The sequence below is a fragment of the Callorhinchus milii genome, unplaced genomic scaffold, assembly GCF_018977255.1.
Source record: "Callorhinchus milii isolate IMCB2004 unplaced genomic scaffold, IMCB_Cmil_1.0 Scaffold84, whole genome shotgun sequence".
Classification (NCBI taxonomy): domain Eukaryota; kingdom Metazoa; phylum Chordata; class Chondrichthyes; order Chimaeriformes; family Callorhinchidae; genus Callorhinchus; species Callorhinchus milii.
Window position 1 is genome coordinate 187,876 of NW_024704825.1, and position 18,537 is coordinate 206,412.

Below are 18,537 nucleotides of genomic sequence, written 5' to 3' on the forward strand. Positions count from 1 at the left end.
CCTCACTCTGACCATTTCCCCCCCCTCCTCCCTCCCATTCCCTCCCCTCACACTGACCATTCTCCCCCTCCTGCTCCCTCCCTCCCTCCCCCCCCGACCATTCCCCCCTCCTCGCTCCCCTCCCCTCCTCCCCTGACCATTCCCCTCCTCGCTCCCTCCCTCCTCTCCCCTCACCCTGACCATCTGCCCCGCTGCTCGGGTCCGACTCAACTGTACAGCGCTTTGGGCCGTCCTCCCAACATGAAAGCGCTCTATAAATGGAATCTTGTTGTTGTTGTTGTTGTGGATCTGGAGGGCGTTAAGAGCAGATTGACCAGAATGAGACCGGGGCTTAAAGGGTTGAATAACAAGGACGAGTTGCACGGACTTGGTCTCTATCCTCCTAAATTCAGAATGTTGAGAGCTGATCCGATGGAGGCGATTAAAATAACCTGGTCATTCGGTAGCGCAGATACAGACAAACTATTTGCTTCTGGTGAGGAATCCAGGACAAGGGTATAAATCTGAAAATCAAAGCCAGACCAGTGAGGAGTGAGATCAGGAGACAGTTTGTCACCCAAAGATCTCTCTCTCTCTCTCTCTCTGTCTCTCTCACACACACACACACATACACACTGTGGATCCATTCAGGTTGGGTCGTTAAGTATTTGTCAGGTATTAAGGGATTAGCGGCAAAGAGCGGGCGCCTGGACTTCAGGTACAGAACAGACGTGATCTTAGATAATGTGGGAACAGGCTCGAGCGGCCGCTTCTACGTCTGTTTCTATGTCGCATTCAGGATTTAAGCAGGACTTACACGTTTACTAAACAGCACTTAGTCATAAACGTACTAACATTTCTCGCCCTCCACGGTTGGCGTCGGTGAGGAGACAGAGGGTTTGCAGTCGACGACCGAAGCTCCGGCTTTTTTGTTCGGCATCTGACTCACTGTTTGTACCGAAAGACAGGAAACCAGACCGCAGGGGGACGTGTAGAAGCTGAACTCACAGCCTCCGGTCCCTCTCGGCTGCCGACAGTCACGGCCCGAGAGCAAAGGGCAAAAAACAACATGGGAATCCAACACCGCTCAGATGTACCGTCGACGCACAGCGACAGCTCGAACCGGGGCCGTTTGTTTCGCTGACCACCAGACGGCTGAGAATGTAGGTTTGGCGTCGATGCTGTTCGTTTGACCGCGTAGTGTTGAGGTTACGTGCGTTCCCCAAATCGGGGCGTAACTCGCACACGGCCCTGATCCGCAGTTTATATCTTTATTAAGCACATAAACAGCAGCGTTTCCTCAAAACGAACCACTTCCTCTCGGGGCCTTCAGTGAGACGCATTTAACCAGTCACTGACTGGAACCCAGAGACGCACAGACAGAGAGAGAGAGAGAGACACAGACAGACACACCACAGACAGCGAGAGGGAGACGCAGACACAGAAATACACACACACACAGGGACAGAGAGAGTGAGAGAAAGAGAGATACAGACGCAGAGAGTGACACAGAGGCAAACTCAGAAAACATAGCGACAGACAGAGATCAACCCACAGAGAGAGAGAGACACACAGAGAGAGACACAGATACAGACACAAGACGCGGAATGTGAGATACAGATAGACATACAGACGCAGAGAGAACTAACGCGTCTCAACGCACACACACGCCCGCACACACGGAGTTGCGCAGATACACACAGACAGAGAGAGAGACACACATACACAGAGGGAGAGATACCCTCGCTCCTCCCTACCTCTGCGACCTGCTCACTGCACCCCCTATGCCCCCCCCCTCCCCACCAACACCCGCTGCCTCCAGATGTCTGTCTCCGGCCTCCAACATGCCCTTCGCTCCACTGTCGACGGCGGTGCCTTCGGTCACGAGTCCCCTAACTCAATCCCTCCGCCTCGCCCCGTCCCGCTACAACATTCAGCTCCTCCTTAAAGACCTTTCCTTTCTGATGGCGTTGACCGTCACCCCCTCCCTCCCGCTCCACCCCGGCTCGGGGTCAGGCTCCACCACGCAACACACGAGGTCTCCAGGACCGCACCCCCGCGTGACTGGCGCTGCGCGAACGCAAGTTGTTCTTGTGGAGGTTGCGTTAATAATAATAATAATAATAATAATCCTTGCATTTGATATAGCGCTTTTCACGTCGGGAGGACGTCCCAAAGCGCTTCACAGAATAGACTAAAGTGAATTGACTGTATATTTGTGGTCGAACGCGGCAGCCAATTGCGCACAGCAATGTCCCACAAACAGTCGTAGATTGAAAATGACCAATTTATTATTGTTTTTGGTTTTTGGAGGATTATTATTAGGCTCTGTGTGGAGTAAGGAAACTTGCCCAAGGTTTCGCCCTCTGCCTGGAAAGCTACAGGGGCTCCACCAACCTGCCGATGTCAAGTGACCTGGCGATGAGGTTGAACGTTAAGGTCAATGATGCCCTGAGCCTACCTTGGGCAGATCTCTGTGTCCAGTCGCTGACGGGGTGGTTCGGCCTCAGACACAGTCACCTACAAAGCCTCCGTCCGGCCGCTGCCCGGCTTCTTGTGGCACGACTTTCTCTCCGACGCCGTTGGTCTCCAGTTCATCGCCGTGAGCTTGAAACCACTGATTGGTTGGGAGGAAGAGAAGCCTTCAGCGGACAACCTCCTCCTGCCATCTTAGACACCTGCCACCCACCCCCACCCACCACCACCACCGCCCCCCACAACACAACCCACCCCCAACCCCTCACGGTTAGAGTCCAGCCGTTAACCCAAACCACAACCTCTGGTTCCCCGAGTCTCGACTCTTGCCAACCTATGCCCGATACCCTCCGGAATTGAGTAAGCAGGAAGGCATCCCTCCAGGGAGAGAAGCCCATTCCGACAAATCTCTCCCCGGGATGTGCATTGACGCGGGAGGGATATGTGTGGAATTCTCAGCTTGAGTTGGATATTCCCAAGGAAGCTGACGGGTTCCCACATTTGTCGGACGCCCCGACCGGTCACCCTGATGGGCTCGCGTGTGCGTCAGGCACACTCGGGTGGTAGGGTGAGGGTGGAGGGCCATCTGGGAAGTGGTTCTCGAGCTGCGTTGGGCCTCGGGCTGCCATACGGACCCCCTGATATAAACCCGCAGCTGATGGTCCGGAGCGGATGGATGATTTAATGCTGCTGGGGTCACACACGGCCCTGGACAGGGTGAGCAAACAGTGCGAGTACTGCCCTTCCCCCACACCACCAACCCCCCACCACCACACACACACTGCCCTCCCTATGTCTACTCACACTCACTCACTCTCACTCCCAGACTCACACTCACTCACATAATCACAGACTCTCTCACTCACACACACACTCACTCACAGACTCTCACACACACACACTCACAGACTCTCACTCACACACACTCACAGACTCACTCACACACTCACAGACTCTCACTCACACACACTCACAGACTCTCACTCACACACACAGACTCTCACTCACACACTCTCACAGACTCTCACTCACACACTCAGACTCTCAATCACACACTCACAGACTCTCACAAACTCTCTCACTCACAGACTCTCTCACTCACTCACACACACTCTCTCCCTCTCTCTCTTTCACTCTCTCTCTCTCATACTCTCTATCTCTCACACACACTCTCTCTCTCTCATACTCTCTATCTCTCTCACACACACTCTCTCTCACACACACACTCTCTCTCTCTCTGTCTCACACTGACCTGAGCCGCTATCGGGGCTCTGGTTGTCCGCTCTCTCTGTCTCTCTCTCTCCGGTCAGTCCTCGGCCACGTTTGAAGCGCTCCTCCGCCAACCGTCACTGTGTCCCCGCCCCCTCGCTCCCCATTGGTCCATTACCGACACGCACGGTCCCGCCTCCCGTCTGCCGGAGCTTCCCATTGGTTCGTTTGGTTGCCATGCTCCGTGATAGGTTGAGGTGTACGTCAATCATCGCTAAGTGTCCCCGTCCCTCGCTCTCCCCATCGGCCCATTCCCGACGCGCGCGGCCCCCGCGCCCCCTCAGCCGGAGCTTCCCATTGGTTGGTTAAGTTGTCAAGCTCCGTCATAGGTTGATGTCTACGTCAATCACCGCTATGTGTCCCCGCCCACTAACTCACTCACTCCCTATTGGTCCAATCGCACCACCTGACCCTCCCCTCCCCTCACACTGACCGCTCCCCCTTCCTCCCTCCCTCCTCCTCCCCCTCCTCCTCACTCCCCTCCCCCTCCACTCCCCCTGATCACTCCCCCCCTCCTCCCTCCCCCTCATACTCACCACTCCCCCTCCTCGCTCCCTCCCTTCCCTCCCCCTCCCCTCACACTGACCACTCCCCCCTCCTCCTCCCCCCTCCTCCTCACTCCCCTCACACTGACCACTCCCCCTCCTCACTCCCTCCCTCCCTCCCCTCACACTGACCACTCTCCCTCCTCCTCCTCACTCCCTCTCCTCCCACTCCCGAGGAGGGAGGACATGGTCAGGGGGAGGGGAGGGAAGGAAGGGGGCGAGGAGGGGGGAGATGGTCAGGGTGAGGGGAGGGAGGGAATGAGGAGGGGGAGTGGTCAGTGTGAGGGGAGGGAATGAGGGAGTGAGGAGCGGGGAGATGGTCAGGGGGAGGGGAGGGAAGGAAGGGGGCGAGGAGGGGGGAGAGAAAGAGAAAGGTCTTGAGACCGGCCTTGAAGGAGGAAAGGGAGGAAGTGGCGAAGGCACTGGGGATGGAGTTCCAGAGCCTCGGGGCTGAGAGGCTGAAGGCCACTGATGGTCGGGCGGTTGGGGCGGGGGATGTGGAGCAGACCGGAGCCGGAGGGACGGAGGGTACGGGCGGGTACGTGGGGGGATAGTAGGTCGGAGAGGGAGGAGGGAGTGAGGCCGGGAATGGCCTCGTAGGTGAGGATGAGGATCTTGAATTTGATCCTCTGGGGGATGGGGAGCCAGTGGAGGCGAGCGAGGGCGAGGGCGAGGGCGAGGACCAGAGTTTCAGCCGCGTGAGGGGTGAGGTAGTGCCGTAGTGGCCACGTTCCGGAGGTGAAGCGATTATAAACAAAGTTAAATTCAAGAATGATAATCATTGATTTACACACACGATCAACCGGTAGATCGTAAACGTTGGGCGGATTGAACCCCTCCGAACACTGAGGCACCACATGTATTTTCAAGAGCGTGGACTGGGTCCGGCTTTCCAAACGGAAACCCGGTTTGATTCAGAGACGCGGAAATAGCCGGTGACCTGAGAAGTCATCTGCAGCAGACGTTGCAGACGTTCTTGTGTCCCGCTCAGGCTTATGTGGTGAGTTGGATTGACCGCTCTTCTATGGCCAAATAAAACCTTGACCTGCCACGGACCGTGCTGCGTGGGCGGTTGTATTTTTAACCTGTCGCTGAGGACACCCACTGGTTCAGACAGACTTGAAGAGCGTTCGCTTTCGGAAACAATCACTCAAATCGAGAAGGATGTGAGCAGAACTGATCGAACTGAGTGAAGGGCGGTTTGATTCACAGAGCCGTGGAATTACAGAGCGCAAAAGGAGCCCATTCGGACCCTGGGAGCACTTGGAAAGAGATATAACTTTCGATCCCGCTCCCCCCGCGCTCTCTCCCCATAGCCCTGCGAACTTGTCCTCCTCAAATAACTATCTACCTCTTTCTTAAACGTGAAGGTAAACAGGAATGATGTTTTGCTCGTCCGACACAAGGTGAGGTTTCAGGAGACTTCGTCACGCAGTTGGTCCTCGAGACGTGCAAACCTCCCGACCGGCAAGCCAACGGCAGTCTGCTCCGCCGATGGCCTTAATCCGTGATATTTTGCAGCGAGAAACGCTGACGATTAAATTTGGACGAGTTGTCCCGAAGCTCAAGAGGGTGAGGGTGAGGGCGAGGGTGGGAGTGATGTGGTCGCGGTGTCTGGTGCGGGACAGTACACGAGCTGCAGAGTTCTGGATGACCTGCAGTGTAGAGGGAGGGCCGGGAAGGCCGACGAGGAGAGAGTTCCCATAGTCCGGCCTTGAGGTGATAAAGGCTTCATAAATCACTTTGATGTTGGCGAAAAAATAAAAAGACTCTCTTCATCCAAACGGTGATTGGCCAAGAACGTTATTTTATGACCATTTAATTTATTTAATGGTACGTTTGTGTGCAGCTTCTGTTCAAGATGTCCGAGTGGGATGACCTTTCTCAGAAGGTTTGCTGTAAAATAATACGTTCACAGGCCATCCCGAACCGATTCTGTCCGGTTTGTACGAGAGGACTAAAAGACGTATAACGGTTTGTGGCGCGTAAGGACAATTCTAAATAAAAATCCGGTCCGCTTCACCTGGTGTGAACCTGTTTGACTGTGAGAACACATGCGCAGAGCCAGTAATAATAATAATAATAATATTAATAATAATCCTTGCGTTTGATATAGCGCTTTTCACATCGGGAGGACGTCCCAAAGCGCTTCACAGAACACACTGTAAAGTGAATTGACTGTATATTTGTGGGCGAATGCGGCAGCCGATGGCGCACAGCAATGTCCCACAAACAGTCGTAGATTGAAAATGACCAATTTATTATTGTTTTGGGTTTTTCGGAGGGATTATTATTAGGCTCTGTGTGGAGTAAGGAAACTTGCCCAAGGTTTGGCCCTGACCTGCCTGGGATTGAACTCGGGTCTCACGCTTGCAAAGCGAGTGCTCTAACCACAGAGCTACAGGACTCCACAAAAAAAACCCCGCAGTAAATTGTTCAGCTCGCCTACAGGAACCAAGATAGCACCATCTGGTAACGACTTCAATTGTTTTTTATAGTCCAAACCGCCCGGTTCCCGAGGAAAGCAGAAATAACAGGATGCTCGACATTCGGCCACTAAACGTCTGCGCAGTCTATGCTCATTGATTGGATGACCAAAGAGGCGTGAGACATGGCACGGATAGGATAAGAAAGGTGCGGAGCTGAAAGTTTGCGAGTGAAAGGACTCGGCGGGGAACAGAGGAAGGGCCAAAGCGTGCTGACTGCTCCAGAACTGGTAATATACCTTGGATGTATTTTTCTCTACTGTGTACCGGATCTTTTGGCTGAACTAAGTTAGCCACCAACTTAATATCGTGTGGTCATTAATATTTAGTTTTACACTTATCATTCCGTCGTCCTTTCTTGGCCTATTGAGGTGTCAGAATGGCTCCATTGGCAGAACTTTAGCCCGAGACCACCTTTTAAAGTCCTTGCACTACCCTCATCCTCACCTACGAGGCCATTCACGGCCTCGCTCCCTCCTACTTCTCCGGCCTACTATCCCCCTACTTACCTGCTTGTACCCTCCGTTCCTCTGGCTCCGGTCTGCTCCACATTCCCCGCCCCAACCGCCCGACCATCGGTGGCCTTCAGCCCCTCAGCCCCGAGGCTCTGGAACTCCATCCCCAGTGCCTTCGCCGCTTCCTCCCTTTCCTCCTTCAAGGCCGGTCTCAAGACCTTTCTCTTCGACCGTACCTTCAGCTCTCCTCTCGACTCTCTACCCCCTCCTCGCCCCCTCCCTCCCCTCCCCTCACCCTGACCATTTCACCCCCTCCTCGCTCCCTCCCTTCCCTCCCCTCACCCTGACCATCTCCCCACTCCTCGCTCCCTCCCTTCCCTCCCCTCACCCTGACCATCTCCCCCCCTCCTCGCTCCCTCCCTCCCCTTCCCTCCCCCTGACCATTTCCCCCCCCCACTGCTCGGGTCGTGACCCAACTGTCCAGCGCCTCGGGACATCCTCCCGACGTGAAAGATGCTCTATAAATGGAATCTTGTTGTTGTTGCACTGTGCCATCTGTCACCTCCGTTCTTTCTGCTTTGCATCCAACTACCCAAACGTAAACCACTCCTCGACCCTTCCCAGCCTGAATGGCGCTACACACGTGCAAACTGTTTGTTGTTGATCCAGAAGCTTGTAGGTTTAAGGCCCCGCGTTGGGACGTTGAACTCAAGCTGTCCAAGTTGACACTCCAGTGAGGGGAAGCTCTTCGTTGATTGCGTTGTCGTTCTTTGGAAGAGAAAAGTTAAACAACGGGGGTGGATTTCAGGTTGACCTTAGTGTTACGGAACGCCAGAAATGCTACCTACCTAAGCTTTAAAGCATCTACACCTCCAGACGGCAGCGTACCTATAATAATAATAATAATAATAATAATCCTTTCATTGATACAGCGCTTTTTCACGTCTTCTCGACGTCTCAAAGCGCTTCTCGGAATAGACTGCAAAGTGAATACTTGTGGGCGAACGCGGCAGCCAATTGCGCACAGCAGTGGCCAATAAACAGTCGAGGATTGAAAACGACCCATTTATTATTGTTTTGGAGGGATTAGTATTAGGCTGTGTGTGGAGTAAGGAAACTTGCCCAAGGTTTCGCCCTGACCTGCCTGAATCCAGCCCAGATCATTGAGACAATTATCACCATCTTCCCTCAGTTTCAAATCATGCTTCGATTGCGTTCAAAAAAAAAGTTGTCCTACTACTAAAATCCCCTCCACAGCCTCGACCCGCACCCTACATCTGCTACAACGCAGGACAACTCCCGTCGCCTCTTCTGCTCTCCACCCTCTCCAATCCCGAACCCAGAACAGGTCCTATACATTGAAAGTCCAGCACTGTCCGACGTCCTCCGAAAGTATAGACATTGATAGGGCCAAAAGCGAAGCAACGTATAATAAGACTGAAAATAACAACAACAACAAGATTCCATTTATAGAGCGCCTTTCACGTCGGGAGGACGTCCCAAGGCGCTGGACAGTTGGGTCGGGACCCGAGCAATGGGGGGAAATGGTCAGGGTGAGGGGAGGGAAGGGAGGGAGCGAGGAGGGGGAAATGGTCAGGGTGAGGGGAGGGAAGGGAGGGAGCGAGGAGGGGGAAATGGTCAGGGTGCGGCGAGGGAGGGAGGGAGCGAGGAGGGGGTGAAATGGTCAGGGTGAGGCGAGGGGAGGGAGCGAGGAGGGGGAAAAAAAGGTCAGGGTGAGGGGAGGGAGGGAGCGAGGAGGGGGTAAAATGGTCAGGGTGAGGGGAGGGAAGGGAGGGAGCGAGGAGTGGGGAAATAGTCAGGGTGAGGGGAGGGAAGGGAGGGAGCGAGGAGGGGAAATGGTCAGGGTGAGGTGAGGGGAGGGAGCGAGGAGGGGGAAAAAAAGGTCAGGGTGAGGGGAGGGAGGGAGGGAGGGAGGGAGCGAGGAGGGGGTAGAGAGTTGAGAGCGGAGCTGAAGGCTGAAGGTCAAAGAGAAAGGTCTTGAGACCGGCCTTGAAGGAGGAAAGGGAGGAAGCGGTGAAGGCACTGGGGGATGGAGTTCCAGAGCCTCGGGGCTGAGAGGCTGAAGGCCTGACCACCGATGGTAGCCGTTGGGGCGGGGAATGTGGAGCAGACCGGAGCCAGAGGAACGGAGGGTACGGGGGGGGGTATGTGGGGGGATAGTAGGTCGGAGAGGTAGGAGGGAGCGAGGCCGTGAATGGCCTCGTAGGTGAGGATGAGGATCTTGAATTCAAGATAAATAAATAAACAAACATTAATAAGAGATAAACTATCGATTAAGAATCTAATCAAATAACCGATGACAGCTATAAATTAAAACCAAGAGTGAGATGATTCGCAAAACCTTCTGTTAAACCTGAAGTGGTGTGCGCACCGACATTGTGAAAATGTTTTGCAGTAAGTCAATTCACAAGGGCGCTCGACATCATCGCACTTTCCAAACGGAAACTGACGTCAATTCAGAGGAACAGAAATAGCTCCCAAACTGAGAAAGGACATTGCAGTACAGGTTGAGCTGTGGTCAGCGTTTCTGCGGTCAGACGATTAACTTTCATGTTGTCTTGTGGTGGATCATTAGGAGCGACTGAGAATGGCTGTTCGACGCGGGTCTCAAAATAACGCTCTTGGGTCTTCCAAATTTTGAAGCGGAGAGCGAATCGTCACATCCTCTCAGAAACAAAAATGGTCAACGGGAAAATGATGTGCAAGTTTAGACGCGCGCTTTACGAAAGGACAGCTGACCCTGGTGAAACGCCTTGAGCTTCCGCCCGAGTCAAAATGTTTTTAATCGTATTAAAAGAGAGGTCAGGTCACAAAGAACCACTAAGAAAATCCTGGATCCTGTCCAAAAAAAAACAAATGACTTCCCGCAACTCAGCACGATCGTAAGCCGGTGATGGACGTTCAATTGGACTTATGAATCTTTTTGTTGCGGTGTTTCTTGAATTAAGGCAATAAACGGAGAATGCGGTCGTCAGGGCCGCTTGTGAGTTGGGAGGATTGGGGGCCTCGAAGGTCTTCGGTGTAATCAAGTGTCCTCAAACCTCTCTCTCCGTGATTACTTTTAAGCCTACGGGGTTGCATTCAGCAAGGAAACCGTTCCCGCTTACCTTAGTCCACCCTACGTTAGTCATTCGTGCTGACGTTAACCTTTAAGACAGAAGTAGATAATTATTCGAGGAGGACGGGTTTGCAGGGCTACGGGAAGAGATGGGGGAGTAGGATTGAATAACGCTTTCCAAATAGCCGGCAGAGATGCGATGGGCTGAATGGTCTCCGTTTGCGCTGTGTAATTCCATGATAATAATAATAATAATGATAATTCCATAATAACTTGTGGAGTCCTGTCGCTCAGTGGTTGGAGCGCTCGCTCTCCAAAACCAAAACCAATAATAAGTTGGTCATTTTCTGTTTGTGAGACATTGCTGTACGCAATTGGCTGCCGCGTTCGCCCACAAATATACAGTCAATTCACTTTACAGTGTGTTCTGTGAAGCGCTTTGGGACGTCCTCCCGATGTGAAAAGCGCTATATCAAATGCAAGGATTATTATTATTATTATTATTATGATTTGAGGATTCAAAGCACTCTTGAATTTGTTGGATCAGGTCTGCTCACATACTTCTCGATTTGAGTATTTTTGTTTCTGGATGAAGTGTGCATTGATTCCGTCTGTGCCGAGCAATAACTTAATTAATATTCTGTCGCAGGTTAACGTTGCAGAAAAGCAACTGAGGGAATTTACCACAGACGCCTCAATAGATTGCAAGAACGTCTGCAGCGTTCACTGCAAATAAATACGACTGGCGTCGCCGTCTATTTCCACGTCTCCGAACCAAACCGGATTTCCGTTTGAAACACTGGACCACGTCTCTGCTCTTGAGTGTGTATTGGGGGCCTCGGTTTTCGAAGCAGCGAAACGGCGAAACATTCGCAGTCTACCGGGCGATCGCGTGAGTTCCCTCAATGATAATTATCCTCGAATTTAATGTAGTCTATAATCGCTTCGCTGCGGGATGTACCTTCTTCAAATACAATCGCTAGGTTGGCCTCCTCTCCATCTCTTTCCTCTCGCCGTCTCTCCCTCCCGCTGCTCTCTCTCTATCTCTTCCAATCGGCGGCGCGGGTCACAAGCTTCACGGCCGTTGCAAAGGACATGGTTTATAGAATCATAGGTCAGCACAAAAAGAGGCCATTCGGCCCATCAAGTCCGTGCCGGCCCTTTGAAAAGAGCAATGTAATGTCAGTCCCACTCCCCGGCCCTTTCCCCATAACCCTGCAAACCCGTCCTCCTCAAATACCCATCCACCGCGTTTTTAAAAGTAGTTATGGAATCGGCCTCGACCTCCCTTTCAGATGATGCGATCCAGATTAGGACAACTTGTTAGAACAGCAAAGCTGTGTTCGGACAGTGTACAAGGGGAAATTCTGTGTCTCCAGTCTTGATCCAGGAGTGTGGATGGACAGTTTAGAGGGAGCTTTACTATATCTCTAAGCTTGACCTGGGAATATGAATTGATGGAGTAGAGGGAGCTTTTCTGTGTCTGTAACGCTGACCTGGGTGAGTGGATGAAGAGTGTAGAGGAAGCTTTCATCTGCCTCAAACCCTGACATGGGGATTTGAGTGCACGATGCAGGGAAAGCACTTTAACAACAAAAACAACAAACCAACATTTGAATAGAGCCGCTCAGGTTGGGAGGATGTCACAACAGCGCTGGAAATACAGAGTTTGAGATCGGGGAGCGTGGTGGGCAGAGGGGAGTCAGGGAGAACGAAAGCCCGGTCGAAGAGTAGGGTCTTGAGATGGGTCTGGAAGGAGTCAAGGGAGGCGGCGAGCATAGGTACTGTAGGATGGAGGTACAGAGGGTGGGGGAAGGGTGGCAGCAGGCTGCAGCCAGCTGAGCGGAGGTAGCAAGCAGGATGGTAGGGGATGAGGAGGTCGTGGAGTTAGGAGCAATCAAGACGATGGACGGCTTTGAAGTTGATCTTGAGCTGCATCCTCTGTGTAATGGAAAACCAGTTGAGTCGGGTGAGGACGTGGGTGATAGGATGATCTGCAGCCTGCGGCGTGAGGATTTGGGGAGGCCGACAAGCAAAGAGTTTGCACAGTCAAGCCTCGATGTAATGAATGCGTGTATCAGGGGTTTGGCGGCCTGCAGTGTGAGACATTGGCGGAGCCGGGCGATCTTGCCGAGGTCGGCGATGGGGTATTTGAATGTCAAACAAGAGCCCAAGTTTCCAGACAGGCTTAGTAGGGTGGAGTGTGCAACCGTGGATGGTGACTCTGTCAGAGCCTGAGGTCTTGGGACGCTGACGGAAGACAACCAGGAGAGCCTCGGTCTTGCTCAAGTTCAAGTGAAAAATATTAGCTCTCATCCAGGCCAAGATATCTGACAGACATTCTGTCAAGACAGCACTGTGCTTGGAGTCAAGGGTGGAGGCAGAGAGGTAGTTTGGGTTCAGCCGCATACATGTTGGACGTTGACCCCACAAATTATGTCACCAAGAGTGGGCACTTAGTAACGCTGCACGACACGGTGCGGGGGGCTAGAGTAGAAACTGTTTGCGGCTATAAAGTGGAGGCGTTGCGAGACGTATAATCTGAAACACCGAAGGCAGAGCCGTGAAGGTTGAGGTGAGAGGAGAGGCGGTGGATATGTATAGAGTGATCAATGGTGTTGAATGGTGTTGAAAATTAAGAGGGAGTTCAGGAAGGGAGCGGCGAGACAAATTGCTGTGTCTCTAAAGCTGTCCAAGGATGGTGGATGGCGATTGTGGAGGAGCATTCATATTTCTTTAACACTGACCTGGGAATGTGGACCCATTTTGTAGAGGGAGCAAGACCTATGTCTCTTATCTGGACCTGTCAGTGTAGATGGATTGTGCAGAGGGAGCTTTACTGTGTCCTTTACCCTGATCTGTGAGTGTGGACGGGCTGTGTAGAGGGAGATATACTGTGTCTCTAAACCTGACCTGAGAGTGTGAATGGACAGTGGTAGAGGGAGTTTTAACGCGTCTCTCGCGATGAACCAGGAGTGTGGACGAACAGTGCGCAGGGAGCTTCACCGTGTCTGTATCCATGTACAATCTGGAAAGCAAGAGTCGCTGGGGTTTGCCTTGGCAATTTGTACCATTCTGTACGAGTTGCAGAGTTGTGTTCCTTCGAGCCAATAAGAGGAGGGTTTACCTCGTAAGAAAGACAGATATATTAGTAGTTTAAGTTTTAAACAGTTTATTGAGTCCGTCTCTCAAACAAATGTAAAGACCAGCTTCATCCCTTGACTCTTTCTGTTCCTTCCCTTCACCCTGACCATTTCCCCTCCTGCTCCTCCTTCCTCACCTGACCATTTCCCCCTCCTCGCCCTCCTTCCTCCCTCACCGACCATTTCACCCCTCCTCGCTCCCTCCCTTCCCTTCCCTCACCCTGACCTTTCCCCCCTCCTCCTCCCCCCCCCCCCCACCCTACCATTTCCCCCTCCGGTCATACCCCTGCGCGCCTGGACGTCCCCGACGTGAAGCGCTTATAAATGGAATCTTGTTGTTGTTGTTGTAAAGACATCATGTATTGAAACCTTAGGGAATAGGAGCAGCATTTACAGCGAGCGACCAAGCCTGGCCGACACGCCGCCCTACCTTCTTTGCAGAAGAGCGCCAAGGGCGTTTAATCATATATTCCTGCACGCTCTTAATTGGCATATATTATCATTAACTGCTTTACGTTTACACATGATGCTAACAGCGTTTAGATTGCCCATCACTTCCTGGTTACCGAGCTCTGTGTCAAAATTACGCACGAAATAGGACGTTTGGTTCAATTGTGGTTTAAATTTTGCTTGTCCAGGCCCATTCAGTACGATCCATGTTAGCTGTCACAAGCCTTGCTAACCTGGGTGAGAGACCGCGGGAGGATGGTATGGGTTGTTGATGGGAGACCCCAGCGTGCGGATACAAGGATGAGGGAGGCTCCGGTGGGTGACAGTGAGACCTTATTGGGATACGGTGTGGTTGGGGAGTGGGAATGAGAGTAATGAGACCCAATGGGGGAGCAAAGACTCGTTGGGCGAGCAGAGGAAAAGGATTGGAGAGCTTCGGTGTGGGGATCGAGTAATAGCACGGACATGATGCTTAGAAAGAGAGATGGAAAGGAACTGCTTGTGGGTAAGTTTTGGTGCCAAATTTGAATTGGGAAGAAAGTGCTGAGTGAAAAACGAAAGTTATTACATTTGATACAGTACTATTACGTTGGTAGGACTTTTCAAAGCACCTCAACAGATAATTTTGTGACGTGTGTTGATTGTCTATTTGTGGGCAAGTGCAGCAGCCAATCTGCACACCTTAACGTCACATGGACAAGTATGGAGTGAGGGCCTAGTTTTTTAGCTCCCCCACTCGTGCCCACGCTTTTTCCACTCCACCGCTCTTACCTTTTAATCCTGGGCACTTTAGCGTCGAAGCACGTGTCCAATTCTCTTATGAAAGCTACTATTAATACCTGTTTCCACCACCCTTTCAAAAGGTGCATTCCAGACTGCAACAATTCTCCGGGTACAAAAGCAATTCTTGTCGTCTCCGCTGTGGTTCTGTTGGCAATTATCATCATAATATCAAAATCATTTACTCTATGAAGTCCTCTAATAATTGTGAGTAGTTTTATTAATGCTCCCCTCAACCTTTTTTGCTCCAATGAGAACAAAACAAATTTATCTAGTCTCTTGACATAACTAAAGTCCCTCGTCACGAGTACCAATTTGGTAAATCTTCTCTGCATCCTTTACGAGGCCCTGACATAGGTGTTCAAGTGTAATGCCAAGAAGTAAATATAACAACAACAACAACAACAACAAGAAGATTCTATTTATAGAGCGCCTTTCACGTCGGGAGGACGTCCCAAAGCGTTGGAGAGTTGGGTCAGGACCCGAGCATTGGGGGGAAATGGTCAGGGTGAGGGGAGGGAAGGGAGGGAGCGAGGAGGGGGGAAATGGTCAGGGTGAGGGGGGGAAGAGATGGAGCGAGGAGTGGGGAGATGGTCAGGGTGAGGGGAGGGAAGGGAGGGAGCGAGGAGGGGGGAAATGGTCAGGGTGAGGGGAGGGAAGGGAGGGAGCGAGGAGGGGGTAGAGAGTCGAGAGGGGAGCTGAAGGCACGGTCAAAGAGAAAGGTCTTGAGACCGGCCTTGAAGGCGGAAAGGGAGGAAGCGGCGAAGGCACCGGGGGATGGAGTTCCTGAGCCTTGGGGCTGAGAGGCTGAAGGCCCGGCCACCGATGGTCGGGTGGTTGGGGCGGGGGATGTGGAGCAGACTAGAGCCAGAGGAACAGAGGGTACGGGCAGGTAGGTGGGGGGATAGTAGGTCCAGCAAATTTATAAAAGTTCAACATAACTTACTCGCTTTTATAACCTATGCCTCTATTCCAAGAGCTATGGGTCCCATACGCTTTCTCACACTTCCATTACACTTTCGAATGTTTCTGCATGTGAATCTCCAGGTCTGTTCATCTGCGAACTTCAAAGTGCTGCTCACGATAACCAAGTCTAGGTCATTAATATGTATTGATCCCCTAGAGATGGTATTGGGCCCACTCTAGGGGAACCACCGCATGCCTCGCGCCAGTACGGTAAGCAACCGTTCACCGCAATCCTCTGCTTTCCGTCAACCAGACGATTTAGGATCTATGCTCCACTGTTCCTTTTAGCCCATCGATATCAATCTTGCTAATAAGTCTAATATTTGTGTCTAAACATGTCCTCGGAGATTGGATGCGCTGTTTCGACGGAGCTTTACTCTGTAACTGCTCCTTCTGACCTCGGAGTGCGGACGGACAGTGTCGAGGGGGTGTTTCTCTATCTCCATATGTAAACCTTGGAGTGTTGACAGGCAGTTTAGTGAGACTATTCTTCTTTCTCTTAACTTAAACTGGGAGATTGGATGGACATTGGAGAGTGATCTTCGATGTGCCTCTATCCCTGACTTTGGAGAATAGACAGACATTGTCGATGGAGCATTACTCCCTTTCTAACTCTGTTCCGGGAGTGTGGACGGACATTGTAGAAGAACACTTAATATTGTCACTATTGTGACCGGACATTGTAGATAGTGCGTTTCTCTAACTCTAACGTTGACCTGACAGTGTGGAATGACGGACAAGAGGGACCTTGACTGTGACTCTAACCGGGAACTGGAAGTGTGGACGCACATTGCGGTGGGAGCAGTTCTGTGCCTTTAAACCTGACCTGAGAGTGTGGAATGTCAGTGCGGAGGAGGCGCTATTATTGTCCCTTCTTGCGATGTGTGTGTGTGTGCTCACGGATCACGTCGTCTCTCAGCGTGCGCGTGTATTTCACAGGGAAGAGAGTGATTGGGCAAATTGAAGAGCTCAGCGATCTCCTGAGATCTCGTCCATTTGCTTTACCTACGAGGTTGCGGACACGCACCCATCTACGGTCCACGCACACAACACTCCAGCCTATTTTACTGACCAGCTCCGCCTCGTCCTCAGGATGAAGCAACTGTTTGTCATCATTGGTAAGTATTGTTTCTATCCGAATCATAGTGATATCCGATCAGAGACAGGATAGAGGAGACTGGAGTGAGTGGAGATGTGAGAGTAGATGGAAGACCGGAAAGAAGAGAAGAAGAATAGATGAGAGAGGAGCGCGGAGCAAGGAAATAGAGGAGAGAGAAGGGAAGAGAATAGAGGAGAAAGGGGAAGAGAGGAGAAAGTAAATAGGAGGAGAAAGTAGACAAGAAAGAACAGAGAGGAAAGTGGGAGAGGAGATCGGACAGAGAGGAGAGAGAAGACGGGAGAGGGGAGAAGATACAAGAGAGGGACAGAGGAGAGAGGAGAAGAGATGAAGATAAGCGACAGCAGAGAAGAGGAGCGTGTAGACAAGAGAGAGCAGGTGTGTGAGAAGAAAGGATAGAGGAGAGAGTGGAGACGGAAGAGGAGAGTAGAAAGGAGCAAAGAGAAAGAATGAAGGATAGAGCGGAGCGGAAAGCAGAGAAGCGAGAAGACAGAGGAGTGGAGCGAGAGGAGAGCAGAGGGGGAGAGGAGAGAGAGTAGAAGAGCCAGGAGAGGGCATTATGTGGAGCCGTCCCGGTACAAGGGGTTAAAATCAAAAGTGAATGCCTCTGTATCTCGCTTATCCAATTAAAAGACTTGATACTGCTACCCTTCAAAATATTTAGTCCTGCAGCTCAGTGGTTGGAAGACTCGTCTCGCAAGCAAGAGGTCTAGGTCCTGTTCCCGGCAGGTTGAAACCTTGGCCAAGTTTCCTTAGTCCACACGCCTCTGTTTATAGCAGTAAGTGGGAACTGGTTGTCAGTCGATTGGCGGAACTTGTTTTCCGGGGATAATAATCCTTAAAAAAAATTTGTTCACTCACTCCACGACTCTTTCTCGGACAGTGCTGTGTGCAATGGACTGCTGATTTTCGCCCATAAACGTGCAAACAAGTCACTTAACAGGACGTTATCTAAAGCGCTTTGAGGTAATTCGGAGAGGTGCAAAGCGCTGTATTAAATGCAAGGATTATTATTATTATTATGTTATTATAGCGCAGAGAGTAAAGAGGAGAGAAGGGACCAGGGTAGAGGAGAAAAGAGAGCATATGGAGAGCAGAGGATAGAGGAGAGTGGCGAGATTGGAGCAAAGGAGAGAGGAGAGGGAAAAGAAGAGAGAGGAGAAAATGAGGAGAGAGGAGAAAAGGGGAGAAGGGGGAGCGGTGAGTGGCGAGGCGAGTAGAACGGCAGATGGGAGAGTGGGGAGGTGAGGAGAAGAGAGAGAAGATAGGAGAGGAGAAGATAAATGAGGGAGGAGAGTTTGCTGAAGGGACGAGAGAAGAGAGGAAAGGAGAAAGTGTATAGGATAGAAGAACGGGAAGAGGAGGGAGGAGAGCAAACAGGAGAGAATAGAGAGTAGAGTGGGGAGAGGAAAGAGCAGAAGGACGGAGAGAAGAGAGCAAAGAGGAGAGAGGAGAAGAATGGAGAGAGGAGAGGGGAGATAGGACAGAGGAGATGGGAGAGGGAAGCGGTGAGGGGTAAGGGGAGAGCTAAAAGGAGAGAGAAGACAGGAGAGAGGAGAGGATAGAGTTGGGAGAGCAGAGAAGAAAGAAGAGAGAGGAGAGTGGAAGGTGCCGCGAGAGTAGAGGAGAATGGAGAGAGGGGACAGTAGACAGAGGAATGGAGACAGGAGAGTGGAGAGAGGAGGAGGGGAGAGGGGAAAGGGGACAGAAGCGAGAGGGGAGGAGAGGCGAGAGAGGAGAGAGGAGTGAGCGGAGAGCGGGGAGAGGAGATCAAGGCAGGAAGAGGGGAGAAG

The 18,537-nt window shown here is 51.8% G+C and overlaps 2 protein-coding genes and 1 long non-coding RNA gene across 4 annotated transcripts in view; 1 reads left to right on the forward strand and 2 right to left on the reverse strand.

Moving 5' to 3' along the window:
* Nucleotides 1-2,676, reverse strand: part of LOC103182526 (NACHT, LRR and PYD domains-containing protein 3-like) — a 50,892-nt gene extending 48,216 nt beyond the window's left edge. Inside the window, exon 1 of the mRNA XM_042345725.1 lies at nt 2,441-2,676. The gene's annotated coding sequence lies outside the window, so the exon portion shown is untranslated. The remainder of the gene's footprint in view (nt 1-2,440) is intronic.
* The window catches only part of LOC103179156 (zinc finger protein 664), a 33,536-nt gene extending 29,729 nt beyond the window's left edge, over nt 1-3,807 (reverse strand). The window contains exon 1 of the mRNA XM_042345726.1: nt 3,707-3,807. The gene's annotated coding sequence lies outside the window, so the exon portion shown is untranslated. The remainder of the gene's footprint in view (nt 1-3,706) is intronic.
* Nucleotides 3,808-6,773: 2,966 nt separating this feature from the next.
* LOC103179157 lies at nt 6,774-16,634 on the forward strand. 2 transcript variants are annotated; one of them, XR_006085944.1, is made up of 4 exons: nt 6,774-6,984; nt 10,938-11,180; nt 14,745-14,868; nt 16,567-16,585. It is a non-coding gene; the product is annotated as an uncharacterized LOC103179157 (long non-coding RNA). The 2 variants fall into 2 exon arrangements; XR_487948.2 differs by lacking the exon at nt 14,745-14,868 and having other exon boundaries at nt 16,567-16,634.
* Nucleotides 16,635-18,537: the final 1,903 nt, after the last annotated feature.